The sequence below is a fragment of the Entelurus aequoreus genome, linkage group LG20 (assembly GCF_033978785.1).
Source record: "Entelurus aequoreus isolate RoL-2023_Sb linkage group LG20, RoL_Eaeq_v1.1, whole genome shotgun sequence".
Classification (NCBI taxonomy): Eukaryota; Metazoa; Chordata; class Actinopteri; order Syngnathiformes; family Syngnathidae; genus Entelurus; species Entelurus aequoreus.
This window is the reverse complement of record NC_084750.1, coordinates 25,001,796-25,021,738: the sequence shown is the minus strand read 5'-3', so window position 1 is coordinate 25,021,738 and position 19,943 is coordinate 25,001,796. Positions and strand designations below refer to the sequence as shown.

General features: G+C 39.2%; 1 pseudogene; it reads right to left on the bottom strand.

Annotated features, from left to right (window-relative positions):
* LOC133635718 (semaphorin-6D-like) overlaps nucleotides 1-15,446 on the bottom strand; it is a 259,415-nt pseudogene extending 243,969 nt beyond the window's left edge.
* Between the last annotated feature and the right edge of the window lie 4,497 nt (nucleotides 15,447-19,943).

The window sequence follows — 19,943 nt, the reverse complement described above, 5'->3', positions numbered from 1 at the left end:
TGGCGATTTATAAAACTATAACTAAAAGGTCATTTTGCAGCATTTTGTACAATAAATATGTTAAAATCAAACAAATGCTACATAAAGTATCTGAACAAAACATCTTAGCTTCGTGTTACAGCTGGCAAAGCTAATTAGCGTCATAGCTCATAATGTACACTGCAAAAAAGAGCTGACAAAAGATAATACAAACAGACTTTAGGAAAACTGCAGGTGTTGCAATGCCGTTCTGTTCAGACTGAGCTTTCAACCGGAAGTACAAGTGCCATCCCGTCTAGCCGTTCGCATCGTTTCTACTGGTATGGATTCTTCATTCGTCACTCCAAGCAACGTTTGTATGTTTTGAAATATAACTAAAACAATTCTTACTTACTAAACTGTCCCATGTGTGATGTCTGTAGGTGTGTTTTCATGCATATGTGTGCATGAAATGTAATTAAGCTAGCGTTGTTAGCATTAGCTAAAATGCCAACACGTTTACGGGTGTCTTTTTAGTATCATTAATTTACAATGGCATTTTCTTTTTACTGTTTCAGTTTTGTAAATTCACCAAACCGTCACCGTGGAGTTATTTTATTTTAGCTGATTGGAGAGCTAGCTTCCGCAGTGAGTGGGTCCATGATGATGACTTCTGTTTTGTTTGATCATCCGTTTTACTGCCGTGTTACAAACACCGTTTGGAAACAATTAAGGTCTGTACATAAATATTTATAACATCTTTTTGTGTAAATAACTAATTTCACTACATATATATCTGCGGCTTATATATGGAAAAATATTTGTTTCCCTCAAATTTAGTGGGTGTGCACTCTATAGTCAAGAAAATGTGGTTTCTCTCTATGCAACAAATTACTTTTAAATTACATCCTAAATCAAGATTTGTATATGTCTAGCAATTAGCAGGACTTTTAAGATAGACAGAAGTATTTTATTCTGAAAACAACCATTATTGAACTTGCAATTCTTAAGCAAAGCTTCTTTAAATCTTTAAAGGCCTACTGAAATGAATTTACTTTATTTAAACGGGGATAGCAGATCCATTCTATGTGTCATACTTGATCATTTCGCAATATTGCCATATTTTTGCTGAAAGGATTTAGTATAGAACAACAACGATAAAGTTTGCAACTTTTGGTCTCTGATATAAAAAAAAAAGCCTTGCCCCTACCGGAAGTAGCGTGACGACACCGGAGGAAGGACTGCTCATATTTTCCTATTGTTTACACCAGCAGCGAGGATGAAAGATTCGTGGATGAGGAACGTGAAAGTGAAGGACTAGCGTGCAGTGCAGAACGTATCTTTTTTTCGCTCTGACCGTAACTTAGGTACAAGGGTTCATTGTATTCCACACTCTCTCCTTTTTCTATTGTGGATCACGGATTTGTATTTTAAACCACCTCGGATACTATATCCTCTTGAAAATGAGAGTCGAGAACGCGAAATGGACATTCACAGTGACTTTTATCTCCACGACAATACATCGGTGAAGCTCTTTAGCTACTGAGCTAACGTGATAGCATCGGGCTTTACTGCATATAGGAACAAAACAAATAAGTCCCTGACTGGAAGGATAGACAGAAGATCAACAATACTACCAAACTCTGGACATGTAAATACACGGTTAATGCTTTCCAGCTTGGCGAAGCTTAGCAATGCTGTTGCTAACGACGCCATTGAAGCTAACTTAGCTACGGAACCTCGACAGAGCTATGCTAAAAACATTAGCTCTGCACCTACGCCAGCTCTCTTCTGCTCATCACGACCCGTGTTCACCTGCGTTCCAGCAATCGACGGTACGACGAAGGACTTCACCCGATCACCGACGCGGTTGGCGGCTAGTGTCGGCTAGCGCGTCTGCTATCCAAGTAAGTCCTCCTGGTTGTGTTGCTACAGCCAGCCGCTAATACACAGATCCCACCTACAACTTTCTTCTTTGCAGTCTCCATTGTTCATTGCAAAAGATTCACCAACACAGATGTCCAGAATAATGTGGAATTTTGAGATGAAAACAGAGCTTTTTGTATTGTATTCAATGGGCTCCGAATACTTCCGCTTCAACTGTTGACGTCACGCGCAAACATCATCATATCGAAACGTTTTCAGCCGGAAGTTTGCCGGGAAATTTAAAATTGCACTTTATAAGTTAACCCGTGTTGCAATGTTAATATTTCATCATTGATATATAAACTATCAGACTGCGTGGTCGGTAGTAGTGGGTTTCAGTAGGCCTTTAAACAAGCTTTTCAATGTGGGGAAAACCAAAATATATTTTCTTCTTCTCAATTTTAACATTTCTAAACTAGAATACACAAAATATAATTATTCATGCTAAAATTCAGATTATGATGTAAAAAACTAAGACTAAAAATAATTAAATATAAATTTCTAGCTCATGAATAATTTGTTGTATCATTAAGTGACACACTTTGGACACATGATGTACTTTCTCATACAGACAACTCTGTGTGTGCATTACCACCACCTGCAGGGCTGGAGTGGAACAGGTCCCAAAAAAGAGTGAGCCGTGTTTGCACGGTGTTATTGTTGTTGGACGTCAATATGTAATGCGTTTTATTTGGGGCGGTCATAGCACAGTAAAACAAAATCTATGACTTTCCCTCAGCAAAGTGCTTTTCATCCCGCTTTCTCATTACAGCTGTAAACGTTTAGACGAGCGGGAGCAGCGGGATCCAATAAGGCGGGCAGCGGGATGAAGAAACGTCCCGTGGCGGTCGGCGCACGGACGTCTTCATTGTGTCTGAGCGTCCAGGCCACCGTGGTGTTTCACGGCGCATTAGAGGACAAAGAGGAGGAGTTATGAGGCCGGCGGTTGTACCGCCGCCGCCCGCCGGGAGATATCGAGCCGAGTGAAATGTTTGGAAATGGATTCATGCTCTCGCCGCTGTGGGTTAACAACCTGTCTCCGGGCTTCCTTATCGCCTGGCCCAGATCAATGAAGGCGACACCCACAATGCACCTGCAGCACGCTCTAATAAAATACTTTTCTTACCAACCGCAGCCAGCAGAGCAACAATACTAGCTGCTGCTAAAACCAATAACACACCTGTCCCACACCTGCTTATAGCTTTATATACAACATTACACTTTGTGTGTTTGAACAGACTTACACACGTTTACATGATGTGTGGATGGACTTACACATGTTAACATTATGTGTAAATTGACTTACGCATATTCACATCATGTCTGAATGGATTTACTTACGTATTTACTTGTGTAAATTGACCTACATGTGTTTACATGAACTGTGAATGCACTTATGTTAGCATGATGTCTGAATGGACTTACACATCTTATGATGTGTGAATGTACTTACATAAAATTACATGATGTCTGAATGGGGTTCCACACATTTACATATTTGAATATACTTACTGAGGTTTACATGATGTGTAAGTGGACTTACACGTAATCACATGATGTGAATGGACTTGCACGTGTTTACCTGATGTGTGAATTAACCTACTTATGTTAGCATGATGTCTGAATGGAATTACACATTTTATGTGTGAATGGACTTTCACACGTTTACGTAATGTGTGAATGGACTTACACATGTTCACATGTCTGACCTACATGTATTTGCATGAAGTGTGAATGAACTTACACGTGTTATGTGTGAATGTACTTACATACAATTACATGATGTCTGAATGGACTTTCACACATTTACATAATGTTTGAATATACAGTACTTACTCACGTTTACATGTAGAGATGTCCGATAATATCGGCAGTCCGATATTATCGGCAGGCCGATATTATCGACCGATAAATGCTTTAAAATGTAATATCGGAAATTATCGGTATCGGTTTTTTTTATTATCGGTATCGTTTTTTTTTTTTTTAAATTTTAATTTTATTAAATCAACATAAAAAACACAAGATACACTTACAATTAGTGCACCAACCAAAAAAAAATCCTCCCCCATTTACACTCATTCCCACAAAAGGGTTGTTTATTTCTGTTATTAATATTCTGGTTCCTACATTATATATCAATATATATCAATACAGTCTGCAAGGGATACAGTCCATAAGCACACATGATTGTGCATGCTGCTGGTCCACTAATAGTACTAACCTTTAACAGTTAATTTTACTCATTTTCATTAATTACTAGTTTCTATGTAACTGTTTTTATATTGTTTTACTTTCTTTTTTATTCAAGAAAATGTTTTTAATTTATTTATCTTATTTTATTGTATTAATATTTTTTTAAAGGACCTTATCTTCATCATACCTGGTTGTCCAAATTAGGCATAATAATGTGTTATTTCCACGACTGTATATATCGGTATCGGTTGATATCGGTATCGGTAATTAAGAGTTGGACAATATCGGAATATCGGATATCGGCAAAAAAGCTATTATCGGACATCCCTATTTACATGTGTAAATGGACTTACACATAATCACATGATGTGTGAATGGATTTACATGTGTTTACATGAAGTATGAATGGACCTACTTATGTTAGCATGATGTCTGAATGGAATTGCACATGTTATCTGTGAATGGACTTTCACATATTTACATAATGTTTGAATAGACTTACGTTTACATGATGTGTAAATGGACTTACCCAATTACATGATGTGTGTATGTACTTACACACATTTCCATGATATGAGAATAAACTTACACACATTTACATGGTGTGTATGGACTTTTCATACACACGTTTACATTGTGTGTATGAACTTCCACACGATTACATTATGTGTGTATGGACTTCCACACGTTTACATGATGAGTGAATAGACTTACACACATTTACAAGATGTCTGGATGGCCTTTTACACATTTACATGATGTGTGTATGGACTTTCACATGTTTGCATGATGTGTGTAGGGACTTACATATTTTAAAAAGTGGGATTTATCATTATCATTTATTGGACATCCACACAGTCATGTTCAAATTGACTTACACATGTTTACATGATGTGTGATGGACTTTAACACCTTTACACTAAGTGTAAATTGACTCAAACACATTTTCATGATGTGTGTATGGACTTAAGCACTTTTGCCTAATGTGTGTATAGACTTTGACGTTATACATGACGTGTACATGGACTTTCACACGTTTAAATTATGTGTGAATGGATTTACACATGTTTACATGTGTATAGACTCACAAATGTTAACATGATGTGTGAATGGACTTACATACATTTACATACATGTGAATGGACACGCACGTTTAAATTACGTGTATATGGACTTTCACACTTTTCATTTTGTATTAATGGATATACAATATTTCATGTTATCCATCCATCCATCCATTTTCTACCGCTTGTCCCTTATAACAATAAATACAATATTAACAATAGTTCATGTTATATAACAATAAATAATATGTCATGTCAGATAACAATTCATTGAACAATAAACAATATTTTATCCGATCAGCTGACAGTGTGGTCTGCCGGAGGCGTTACAGTGAAGCTGTACGAAGACGCAAGCGAGCCAAAGCTAGGGCTGGCCAGACAGAACATGTATTTTTCAAAACACAAAAATAGAATGAATAAAAACGTTGCTCTTGAACGTGACCAACATTTCCGCACCGAAATACAAACTATCAACACCGAGTACCTAATTTGACTCCCTTGAATTTGACATGTTTTACAGAAAAATATTGTTTGTTGACAAACAATAGAAAGACAATGTCGCAATAGTAGTACATAACGGCGTGGCGCGGTTGGGAGAGTGGCCGTGCCAGCAAACTGAGGGTGCCTGGTTCGGCCGTTGTGCCTCGTCACGTCCGTTGTGTCCTTGAGCAAGACACTTGGGTCGTGTTTAGCGCCTTGCATGGCAGCTCCCCCCATCAGTGTGTGAATGTGTGTGTGAATGCAGTGTTTCCCATAAACTGCCAAGATACCTGTGGCAGTGGGGGCGTGGCTATGGGCGTGGTCACCATGACATCATCGAGTAATTTGCATAATTTACTACAATATGATTTTCTCTAAAAAGGCTCAAAAAATTTATACTTACTAATTAATAATAACAGTTTTGTTTTAAACGTCCATCCATCCATCCATTTTACAATATAATTACAACACTTTATGTACATATTTATATACAGATTTGAACAATAAGTTATTCACTGAAATATATTTCTTAATTGTGGTTCTTACAAAAAATATATCTTATAAAATATAAAAGCTAAAATGTCTCTTAAAGCTCTGCCCCTTTAATTAGTGCATACTAAATAATTGAACTTTAGCCTACTACTACAACCATATTATTTACCAGCAACATAAAGTGAAACAGAGGCAGAGGTGTCCTGCCACAGTCAGTAACAAATAAACAGAAAACAGTAGTGGTCAAATACAAATAAGGCAACAAGAGAAGTATCCTACACTTCTCTTTTGTAAAGTAAATCTGAACAGCCTATATGGGCATCTACATCAACTATATGATTTGCCTGAGAAGCTGGACAGGACAATAAAAATAAAAATAAACATTATTTGTGGCGGACGTAATTCTTTCGTGGCGGGCCGCCACAAATAAATGAATGTTTGGGAAACACTGGAATGGGTGAATGTGGAAATAGTGTCAACGCGCTTTAAGTACCTTGAAGGTAGAAAAGCGCTATACAAGTACAGTATTTTTCGGACTATAAGTCGCTCCGGAGTATAAGTCGCACAGGCCGAAAATGCATAATAAAGAAGGAAAAAAACATATATAAGGCGCACTGGAGTATAAGTCGCATTTTTGGGGGGAATTTATTTGATAAAACCCAACACCAAGAATAGACATTTGAAAGGCAATTTAAAATAAATAAAGAATAGTGAACAACAGGCTGAATAAGTGTACGTTATATGACGCATAAATAACCAACTGAGAACGTGCCTGGTATGTTAACGTAACATATTATGGTAAGAGTCATTCAAATAACTATAACATATAGAACATGCTATACGTTTACCAAACAATCTGTCACTCCTAATCGCTAAATCCCATGAAATCTTATACGTCTAGTCTCTTACGTGAATGAGCTGAATAATATTATTTGATATTTTACGGTAATGTGTTAATAATTTCACACATAAGTCGCTCCTGAGTATAAGTCGCAACCCCGGCCAAACTATGAAAAAAAACTGCGACTTATAGTCCGAAAAATACGGTATAACCCATTCCCCAATTTACATAAAAATAACTCACTTCATGTCTTTCATGAATTAGCTTGTTAAAACTGTACACTGTACATTAGGCCTGTGAATCTTTGGGCACCACACGATTCAATTTGACTCAAAATCGATTCCTACAAAAAGTCCAAATTAAATCGATTTTTTTAAATTAATTAAGAATGGTTACATGTAAGCATCGCGATTCATTTAAAAATTGTACATGTAAAGTAGAAAGAAGTATGTTGGTGAAATTGAGGCAAACACGAGGCCGCCAACATGCTTGTTCAGCGCTGCAAGGATGTCTGAGATGGCGACACGGCGGCGCGGCAGGAGGCCATGTTTGGCACGCGGAAAGCGTCTGGCACGCTCCGTCCGGCCGCGGAGACATTTTTATCACGACCTCGGCAAGAAACCCGCTGATTTTTTTTTTTTACCTGAAGAACACGACTGATTTTGGCTCATTCCGAGGGGTTTTGTCGTAATTCTGTCTCACACTGCCGGTGACCTTTCAGACGGGCATGTGTGTGTGTCTGGCAGAAAATTGGATTAGCGTCACCTGCGATGAGGGAAGGGGCCAAAGCGGGAAAAGTATTAGATAACCCCCCCCACCTTCGTAATTTCATTGGGGAGTCCAGGCGCTGAATACATCATCCTGCTCCACTTAATGGAATATTTATATGCAGCCTGCACAACTCGCTCTCTGCAAAAAAAAAAAAAAAAAAAATCTGCCGTGCTGTCACTGAGCGAACATGTGAGCCGAACACCACCTGCAGGACGGTGCAGGAGGAGGAGAAGCTTCCAGCAAGCTAGCAAGCGCACACCTGTCAGCTAATAGAGACGGGCTAAAGGAGCAAGATGGAGATCTCACAGAGGAGCAATGCACGCGTCCGCAGAGGACCTGCCTTGTTAGCATGCAGCGAGTGCGGCCGCCGCGCGAACCAATCAGGAGGTGGCGCCGGGGGACTGCGTGTGTGTGCGCGTGTGTGTCTATTACACAAACATTTCTGGATGAGCTAAACACCGAGACACATGCTGACTGCAAGACACAAAAAGCCTCTCGGAGACTTTTATTATGAAAGGCTCAAAATGGTATTTTTCTGAACAAATAAAAGCTCGGCAGCGTGTAAAAATGTTTTATGGTGTTTGGGGAAGCGTGGGGGTGGGTGGGGGGGGATGCAATGATATGCATGCTGCCGGAATTCAATATGTAATCAATCATGTTGGACATTTTCACTTTCTGGACTGCTCACTTTGATAGCTGAAGCACTGATGCATTTTTCCAGCAGCCTTCGAGTCAGGAAAGTAAATATTAGTTTAAAATGTATTCACGCTGACTTTTGACGACATACGTTCATGTTTAAAGGGGAACTGCACACTTTTTGGGGGGGATTTTGCCTATAATTCACAATCCTTGTGTAAGACAATAACACTTTTTTAAAAAATGCATTCTAAGTCGTAAAATATGGCAAGTACGAGGTGGCTAACAATGCAGCTAATGGAAGTACACATAAAACCCACTAACATCCAAAAAGGGCCAACAATACTCCGCTTCAACTCAAGTATTAGCGATATTGTTGGTATGTTATAATTTAATTTTTTAGCTAACTAGCTTATACTGCTATCTTGACATATTGAGCTGCTGCATCGCCTCTGAGTTGGTGAAATTTAATTATAGATTATAAATCAGACAACATTCACACTCTATCTGTGTTGGCCCTGTGACGAGGTGGCGACTTGTCCAGGGTGTACCCCGTCTTCCGCCCAAATGCAGCTGACATAGGCTCCTGCACCCCCCGCAACCCGGAAAGGGACAAGCGGTAAAAAATGGATGGATGGATGGATCATGCCTCTTACCTGGATAGTAGAAGGTTGTGGACATAAACCGAGAAGTTGGTCAACTTTGACATCCAACTTAGACCAGGAAAAGACGCTAGATTCTAACTCTTCGTAAGGATTATGATCAATTCTTCATCTAAACGGGAATATACAAACATCCCAGTGAGAGCAGACATTGTACAGTAAGTGATTGTTTTGTTATGTTTGTACATTGTAGCAATACTGCTACATGATGCTTAATGTTTCACTAAAGCTGCATCTGTTTAGCACACAGCTTCTAAAACTTGTAGATCATCATCCTCCTTATATTCAGGCTCAAAAATGGGTTTTGGGTCATCATTTGTCCTCAAATAGTCTTTTTAGTCTCTCATGAAGTCTGCCATGATTAGTAGTCTTGTTAAAAGGGAAAAGCAAACGTTGTGATGCGTCTGTGAAATGAATACGCCGCTGTATGCTTAAAATGGGCAAAGAATGTAAATATTACATATTGTTATGAATGTTACTACATTACATATATACCGTAATTTCCGGACTATAAGCCGCACCTGACTATAAGCCGCACCAGCTAAATTTAGGGGAAAATACAGATTGCTCCATATATAAGCCGCACCCGACTATAAGCCGCAGGGTTTTGATGTGTAATTACCGTAGTATATAGGGGTTCCTGCTACCACGGAGGGGATTGTCGGGACAGAGATGACTGTTTGGGAACGCAAAGCGTCCCATTTATTAACAATAAATCTTTCAATCATTCAATCAAACTTTCACATCTTTGACATGGCGAACAGCATTCGTGCAAAGTACAAATAATACAACGGTGCAAAGTAATACAAAGTGCTCGCCTGTACGTTATCAAAATAACCAGCCTACCGGTATATGAAAAGTCAGTCTTTAATCATTGTGTCATCGTCTTCCTCCTGCGTACTAAAACCACCGAAATCCTCTTCGTCGGTGTCGGAGAAGAACAGGCCGTAAATAAGCCGCACCCTTGTATAAGCCGCAGTGACCAGAACGAGGGGAAAAAGTAGCGGCTTATAGTCCGGAAATTACGGTACTTACAGCATGTATATAAAATGTTGATGGAGGTGTCTGGATGTTTTTACAGTGCTTTGTAAGAGGAAAATAGCGACTCTCATTACCTGTATTGTTAGCTGACTTTTGCTAGCGTTTATTTACGATTTAGAAGGCAAGAACAAATAAAACCATACGTGTTCTTGTCGTACATAGGGATTGTGAACGATAGACAAAATTCCAAAAAAAACGTGCAGTTCTGATGATTGTTTACACTTCCAAAAAGTCTAATTAATAGTTAAATAATTATAATAAATTTCCTGTCAACCACGGAGACATTGTAGAGATATTTATAAATCAATCTTGCCTTCCTTCATATACAGTATGGTATCCATATATGGTAGAAATTTACCCAAACATCCTTGAGCGAGTGAGCCTATTTTTGATTTACAACGGGCTGTGCTACAACATCATGTCCATGATGAAACCCAATAAAAAAGAAAAAACTTTCAGCTGTGAAGTACACAAAAAGATGGATTTTCCCAAAAACTACTTTTAATGGTGGAGTCGAAGACTACCATGTATGGCAATGGAGGAGACTATAAAATAGTAAGTAATAACAGTAGGTTAGAAATGTGTGAATGATCCGTTAGCAATGTTAGCTTGAGTTGTTGTGTAGTTAGCTTGGCCTATTAATGTAAGACAATACATCACCGTCCTCTAGAAAAATAAAGAATGATCTTCATAAAAACAAATTTTTAATTGTATCAGTGTCAACTGTGTTTGGCAATGGACCAAGTAGTAATATAATCAGAGGCTCGCGAGTCCGTAGTAACTATATAGCCAGCTCCGGCCTCTATTGTTTACAGTTCAGTAAAATTAACATAATATACAATAGAAAAGCATTTTATGGTCAGTATACACACGCATACATCCAGAATTTAGCATTGGAGAGGTAATGACTCGATAGAACTTCAACTTTAGCCAGCGTTTTGGCAAAAAACTGCTCCAGGCCATCGCCAATCTGTTATTTCTGCACTTTAAGTGACCGGAGACAGATACTAAACTGATGCACATTCTCAGACCTCTCTGAAATATTTGGTGTTGGGTCAGGGCATCAGGAAGGACGTGATCGCAAGCATAATGCGTGCCAACCGACGCACGTACACCCCGTGGTGCAACAGGGTCGAGGTCCCATTCAACGCTGCTCGCAGCTTTAATTATAATGATTTAATTTTTTACTTTTTGGGGGGAAGCACATTTGATGTATGTTTGACAACTAGTTTCAATTATGTGACGGAAAATCAAATGTGGCACCGTCCAGGACTAGCTGCAGTGTGCTCAAACAACCACCAGGTAGCATCTGTGAGCAGATAATACTGTATGATCTGTTTCGGACTTCTCAGGTCTTATGAGGTCAGTAGTGCATTCTTCACTCCAGCCTAGCCGTAGTGAAAAACATGAACGCAAACTCATATTTTAACACAAATTTACCAATAAAAACGGCTTAGGGCAAAGACAACAGGGCTGAACTAGCTAACCAGAAGACGTTATAACGTACCAAGTTGCTTGCCGTTAGTTACCAACGGCATGCATTCGTATCATGTTCGTTCCGTTTTCTGTAACAGTTATGCCTTTAAATCTTGACTTGCCTGATTCTATTCTCAAAAAATGCCGAACTCCTGCTGCGTCGTTAAGTTTTATTCTTCCTCCTACTTTAGTTTTCTGGCAGAAAGTTGTTTTATTCAAAATGGTCTCTTCTTGTGTCTCGTCTTCTAATTGGTTTTACAGCGGATGCAAACTACATTGTTGCACTATTGCCACATCTCTCTAGTTTACACGCACGACAGAGCACTCGTCTGAGAGTCATTTGAGGGAAAAAAAAACCCAAAAAACTTAAAATGCAAGTAAAGCAAAAATAAACAATGATAATTTCAAGATACAACAATAATGAAGACAATGAAATTAACATACAAATCTTTAAGTTCCAACAGTGATTTAACTTGAATGTTGTCAACGTTCCTTCAACCGCTTAACATTAAAAGTTTTTTCAACATTCATTAAACTTTGAAACAACTACTGACATGTTTTCAACTCTATTTCAACGTTGAACGAATGCCAGCTGGGTATGCTTAAAGGCCTACTGAAACCCACTACTACCGACCACGCAGTCTGATAGTTTATATATCAATGGTGAAATCTTAACATTATAACACATGCCAATACGGCCGGGTTAACTTATAAAGTGACATTTTAAATTTACCGCTAAACTTCCGGTTCGAAACGCCTCTGAGGATGACGTATGCGCGTGACGTAACCCGGGGAACACGGGTATGCCCTCCACATTGAAGCCAATACGAAAAAGCTCTGTTTTCATTTCATAATTCCACAGTATTCTGGACATCTGTGTTCGTGAATCTGTTGCAATCATGTTCATTGCATTATGGAGAAAGAAGCTGAGCAAGCAAAGAAGAAAGTTGTCGGTGCGAAATGGACGTATTTTTCGAACGTAGTCAGCAACAACAGTACACAGCCGGCGCTTCTTTGTTTACATTCCCGAAAGATGCAGTCAAGATGGAAGAACTCGGATAACAGAGACTCTAACCAGGAGGACTTTTGACTTCGATACACAGACGCCTGTAGAGAACTGGGACAACACAGACTCTTACCAGGATTACTTTGATTTGGATGACAAAGACGCAGACGTGCTACTGTGAGTATGCAGCTTTGGCTTCTAAACATTTGATCGCTTGACCGTATGTGCGCAACTTTTTTTTCCGTATGTACGTAACTTTTTTTTAAATATATAAGCTTTATGAACCTTGGGTTAGGTGAACGGTCTTTTGGGCTGAGTGATTGTGTGTGTTGATCAGGTGTTTGAATTGTATTGGCGTGTTCTATGGAGCTAGGAGCTAGCATAGGAGCTAGGAGCTAGCATAACAAACACGCAGGTGTTTTTATGCAGGATTAATTTGTGGCATATTAAATATAAGCCTGGTTGTGTTGTGGCTAATAGAGTAAATATATGTCTTGTGTTTATTTACTGTTTTAGTCATTCCCAGCTGAATACCAGGTACCGTCAGTATGCAGCCTTGGCTGCTAAACATTTGATAGCTTGACCGTACGTGCGCGTCACGTACGTAACTTTTTAAAAATATATGAGCTTTATGAACCTTGGGTTAGGTGAACGGTCTTTTGGGCTGAGTGATTGTGTGTGTTGATCAGGTGTTTGAATTGTATTGGCGTGTTCTATGGAGCTAGGAGCTAGCAGAGGAGCTAGCATAACAAACACGTAGGTGTTTTTATGCAGGATTAATTTGTGGCATATTAAATATAAGCCTGGTTGTGTTGTGGCTAATAGAGTATATATATGTCTTGTGTTTATTTACTGTTGTAGTCATTCCCAGCTGAATATCAGGTCACCCCCGGCTCTCACAGCATCTTCCCTATCTGAATAGCTTCAACTCCCCACTAGTCCTTCACTTGCACTTTACTCATCCACAAATCTTTCATCCTCGCTCAAATTAATGGGGAAATTGTCGCTTTCTCGGTCCGAATCTCTCTCACTTCATGCGGCCATCATTGTAAACAATAGGGAACTTTGCGTATATGTTCAACTGACTACGTCACGCTACTTCCGGTAGGGGCAAGCCTTTTTTTTATCAGATACCAAAAGTTGCAATCTTTATCGTCGTTGTTCTATACTAAATCCTTTCAGCAAAAATATGGCAATATCGCGAAATGATCAAGTATGACACATAGAAAAGATCTGCTATCCCCGTTTAAATAAAAAAAAATCATTTCAGTAGGCCTTTAAAGTAAAGTATGAGGCAAAAATTCAATCTTACCTTCTGTAATAAGTGCAATACTTATGCAACCGGTCTGTACTTGTGATGGGTTTGCAGACAGCTATCCCACAATGGACTTCTTTATAGGAGGTTTCATTCTGAAAATAAAGTAAAAATCACATAAACTACTTCTGTGACTCCTTGAACCGCTCTGCTTCCTCAGCATTCCAAGTAGCAACGTCTACAGTTTTATCATTTTTATTTACATTTATCATACAGCATTGACTCAATATAGCATGGGTGTCAAACTCTGGCCCGCGGGCCAAATTTGTCCCGGAAGAGTTAGTGCTGCAAAGGGTTCTGGGTATTTGTTCTGTTGTGTTTATGTTGTGTTACGTTCTCCCGAAATGTGTTTGTCGTTCTTGTTTGGTGTGGATTCACAGTGTGGCGTATATTTCTAACAGTGTCAAAGTTGTTTATACGGCCATCTTTAGTGAAACCTGTATCGCTGTTGATCAAGTATGCGTTTGCATTCACGTGTGTGTGCATACAGAAGCCGCACATATCTTGTGACTGGGCCGGCACGTTGTTAGAATGGATGACAAGCGGACGTGACGACAGCTCGTAGAGGACGTTAAAGGCAGTGCCTTTAAGGCACGCCCCCAAGACTGTGGTGGACTACGAGATATATTGACTGATGAACACCTTCGTTCGATAATGAAGGTTGCCTCAGCTCAAAGCCTGAGCCCCGACATTAATGAACTAGCATCGAAGAAAAGATGGCAGGTATCTGGCTTGGGCACATCAGATTAGATCAGTGTGTTGCAAACTGAGCAGTTTAAAGTCCTGAATGGTTGGTTTATTCATTATTTTATTTTCAAATTTATTAGCCTGTGGAAAAAGTTTATGTTGATATTTACCTTAGAAGGCTGCAAATAGAAAAGAGGCATTCAATTTTTATTTAAATTGTATTTAAAATATGCCATTGATATTTTTTAATTACCAGTATTATTATTATTATTTGAAACTCGATTTTGCATGTCACTATAAAGTTATATAAGCCTTGCTTGTTCAATATTCAATGCAAAACTTGTTTGGGTCCCTATTAAAAGGTTAATTTGTTCAACCTTGGCCCGCGGCTTTGTCCAGTTTTAAATTTTGGCCCACTCTGTATTTGAGTTTGACACCCCTGCAATATAGGGTGCAAAAAGAAAACACTGCCGACCAGTGGCCACAATAAGAACTGCGTGGGGGAGGCGTTAAGGCAAGACAAAATGCACATTTACAGTATTAGACATACCTGAAAATGAAGTAAAAATCACAAACTCCTTCTCTGCGACTCCTTGCAGGGCTCTTCTTCCTACATATAAAAAAACATATTTTACCATCAGCAAACAGGTTACGTAATCTGGTCACGTGACACAAAAGAGACCCGCTTCAAACAAATCGCGCCAACAGGTGTCACTCGAAAAAACGCTCGTAGCTCTCAAAGTAGCGGGTAAAACAACACAAAAACACGTGATACTTTCAAAGGTACATAACAGTAAACAACATACGGAAAAAATTACACAATTAAACCATTAAATTAAACACAACACGACAGCATCTCGGCCACAACTTTACCTCCGCACTGCTGATAGAGTGAACCGGAAAGGGGGAGGAGCTACAGAAGCTACAGGAAACGCAGTGACCGGAAGTAGTAAAATAAAAATAATAAATCAATAAAAATGAAGAACTTTTCAAGATAAAAATACACACTAAAGCACAAATAAGAAAACAGAAACATTCAGAAATATTAATAGAGTGTGTTTTTAATTCTGCTGTCATGTCGGGGTCGCATGGTCGTTTCCCAAAGATGCAGAAGGACACCAGGAAGCAGGGTGGAGGTAAGAAGGTGTTGTATTCAAAAAACAAGGCAAAAGTACTAAAAAAGAAAGAAAAACGTGCGGATGGCACGAGAAGCTACGGCAAAGCTTATGGCAATAAGACGAGCCAACAACGGAGCAAGAAGCTAGTAATTCCAAACTCATATCAAAATAAACACCAAGGTAAATGTCGGGTGTTGCGGACAAAACTGCCAGGCAGGAATAAAATGCTCTCTGATTAGTGACCAGGAGCAGGTGAGCATCCAGACCAGAGGCAGGTGACTGTTACAATATGATTGTTACGTTGATAGTCCAGTATATTAATACATGTTGCAGGGGGAAGGTTTAGAAGGAGACACACTGTACAGGAAGTAAGCGGGCTAGTGTGAGGGAGCCAGCTTGAATTGTAACTGCAACTGGAGTTGACAATAAAGTTGAAGTGAGCAACTATACGGCTCTAACCGGCCACTCTTTATGGTTGGGTACATAACGGACTAGAGTGAAACATTGACGACAATCAGCACCCATGGCAACTAAGAAACCCAACGAGGGTGCTGAAACAATCAATCAATCCATAAACGTTTATTTATATAGCCCTTAATCACAAGTGTCTCTAAGGGCCAGAGGTGGGACCAAGTCATTGCTTTGCAAGTCACAAGTAAGTCTCAAGTCTTTGCCCTCAAGTCTCGAGTCAAGTCCCGAGTCAAGACAGGCAAGTCCCGAGTCAAGTCCAAAGTCAAGACTAGAAAGTCTCAAGTCAAGTCCCAAGTCCTGCATTTTGAGTTTCGAGTCCTTTCAAGTCCTTTTAACCACAGACTAATATTTTTACACAGATTGTGTATGCTTTTAAAACGCTGTATTTATTTATTAAAACAAGTGCATTTGAAATTGCAGGAAAAAAAATAGTGCTGACATTGCAATTCATAATAGCACTATTAACCAGTCATTTTAATAGTTTAAACAATTTTAAACATTTAACTTATTCCTTTACAGAATAAACACATTTGCAAAAACAAACATTAACATACTATTGGTTGTATTTTATGAAAATAACATTACCACAAAGTTGAGAAGGAGCAAAGATCTTCAATATTTGTATGTGAGAATCACAAAGAAATCTTCTGGGGGAGGATGACACCCCTACAGGGGTTTGGTTTACAAACTTTCAGCCCCACCTAAAACAAAATTCACCAGCCGCCACTGATTATGATGCATTCTCATTTTAGGCAAAGTATAACACAATACTTTCTTAACAGTATAATTGTAACCAGGAATAAGTCTTCAAGTAACAATATTCAAATACTAACATTGTTGGGTAAGACAGCATTTGGTTTTATTCTGAATCCAGTGAAACAGATTGGTGGTTTTAGCTGATATAAAGACTTTCAGGTGTTTATATATGTTTAAGTATTTGGCAGACGCTTTTATCCAAAGCGACATACATAAAAAATAGATATAAACAATCACTGTAAACATTATCATTTAAGGGAAGAATGTAATACAAAATATCAATACAAAGTGTCACGACAGAATAAACTCTCTGCTGCTGCAGCAACATAGTTACAGTCTATAGGTCCCTAAAATATATAGATATCTAATGTATTCATACATTGTTTATGTAGGATATACGCATGTATATATAATCTAATCATATTGTTTCTTCAACTTAAAAATAGCTGACCGTTTTTTTCCCCCTTCTCTGGGCTTATATTCCCAGTTTTGATCTCGGACGTCTGGTCACTTATAGCGTATAAGAATATTATATTACTGTTAAGCAAACTATGAATAATAAAAACGCCAAAACATGTGTCCGTTATCATAGCTACACGTATGACAAAAAAACGCGTGAAAATCAGTGGTATTCAGTGAGGTAAGATGAATTAAATTTGCTGACAGTTCATTGCTCCTGCCAAATGAATTGCACTGAGTGGAGCGGATCACCACTCCAAGATGGCGGCCCCGCGTCTCGTCTGCGCCAGTAGGCAGTAGCGCTCGATGCTGCGTCTACTTATAAGATGTGTATGGTTATAACGTTAGCAGTGAGTTTACAGCCTCACTGATTTAACTACACAGCAAATAAAAGTCATGTTACTTAGCCAATAAACGTTAGCTTACATTCAAAACTTACCCTTCTTTGTGCAACTTCAAATGTCGAACGAAGTTGGAAGTTGTTGCGTCTCCGTCTGTAATATTCGAACTGCGTGATTTGCATACGGCAATTCGTTTTTTGTTGACCAAGTCGTAGTTTTTATACCCGAACGAAACCAACTTTGGCATAATTGTTTCTCACTGCCGCATTGTTTGACAACTCATGTTCGGTGGTTGTCCTGCAATTGGGTAGGATGAGAGCTGTGTGATGAAAACAACGTAGATTTAATTTGATTGGCTGTTGTACTGACAGCACACATGCTGACACGCAGCACACACGCTTATAGACACAGACGTATAGAATGAAAGATACGGAGCGCTCCCAAATAACTTTTTAAACTTTAGGTTTTGGGGAAAGTAGCAAGTCATGTCAAGTCAAAAGGCTCAAGTCCAAGTGAAGTCACAAGTCATTGATGTTAAAGTCTAAGTCGAGTTGCAAGTCTCTTTACATTTTGTCAAGTCGAGTCTAAAGTCATCAAATTCATGACTCGAGTCTGACTCGAGTCCAAGTCATGTGACTCGAGTCCACACCTCTGCTAAGGGCTGCACAAGCCACAACGACATCCTCGGCTCAGATCCCACATCAGGGCAAGGAAAAACTCAACCCAATGGGAACAATAAGAAACCTTGGAGGGGACTGCTTATATGGGGACCCCTCCCCGGGTGACCGGTGCAATGGATGTCGAGTGGATCTAGCATAGTAGGGTTGTACGGTTTACCGGTATTAGTATAGTACCGCAATACTAATGAATAATTTTCGGTACTATACAGTCTCTGAAAAGTACCGGTCCCACCCCACCGCGCCCGCGCCAAAGTCACGTCGTGTCATTGCTGGTTTACGAGCAGACGAGCATGTTCGACAGTGTGGAGACAGAAAAGGGAGAACAGACGCATTTTGGCTTAAAAACTAACGATAAAAGTGAAGTTATAACACTGAAACACCCTCAGGAAGAGGTGCTTTAAGACATGACTAGCTAGCTAGCAGCTAGCATCCATCAGCCGTCTGCAGTGTTTTAGCTACTTCGAAATCACTAATCCTGGTCTCCATGGCGACGAATAAAGTAACTTTCTTACAAGTATCATCCCTGCCGGACGAGGAATAGCTAAACATGCTTCACTACACACCGTAGCTCACCGGCGTCAAAATGTCAACAAACGCCATTGGTGGATCTACACCTGACATCCACTGGTAGGTTGTGAGTTCAAACCCCGGCCGAGTCATACCAAAAACTATAAAAATAGGAGCCATTACTTCCCTGCTTGGCACTCAGCATCAAGGGTTGGAATTGGAGGTTAAATCACAAAAAATGGTTCCCGGGCGTGGCCACCGCTGCTGCTCACTGCTCCACTCACCTCCCAGGGGGTGATCAAGGGTGATGGGTCAAATGCAGAGAATAATTTCGCCACATCTAGTGTGTGTGTGACAATCATTGGTACTTTAACTTTAAGTAATGATATCAAGTACAGGCACGTATCTAGTCGATACTACTATGATTACGTCGATATTTTTGGAAACACAACATCTTCTTTCGTTTAAAAAAAATGTATATTATGTTCATAAACTCAGGAAATATGTCCCTGGACACATGAGGACTTTGAATATGACCAATGTATGATCCTGTAACGACTTGGTATCGGATTGATACCCAAATGTGTGGTATCATCCAAAACTAATGTAAAGTATCAAACAACAGAAGAATAAGTGATTATTACATTTTAACAGAAGAGTAGATAGAACATGTTAAAAGAGAAAGTAAGCAGATATTAACAGTAAATGAACAAGTAGATTAATAATTCATTTCCTACCACTTGTCCTTAATAATGTTGACAAAATAATAGAATGATAAATAACACAATATTTTACTGCATATGTCAGCAGCTAAATTAGGAGCCTTTGTTTGTTTACTTACTAATAAAAGACAAGTTGTCTTGTATGTTCACTATTTTATTTAAGGACTTAACTGCAATAATAAACATATGTTTAATGTACCCTAAGATTTGTTGTTAAAATAAAGCCAATACGGCATTTTTTTGTGGTCCCCTTTATTTAGGAAAGTACCAAAATAATTTTAGTACCGGCACCGGTACCAAAATATTGGCATCGTTACAACACTAGTCCATAGTGGGGCCAG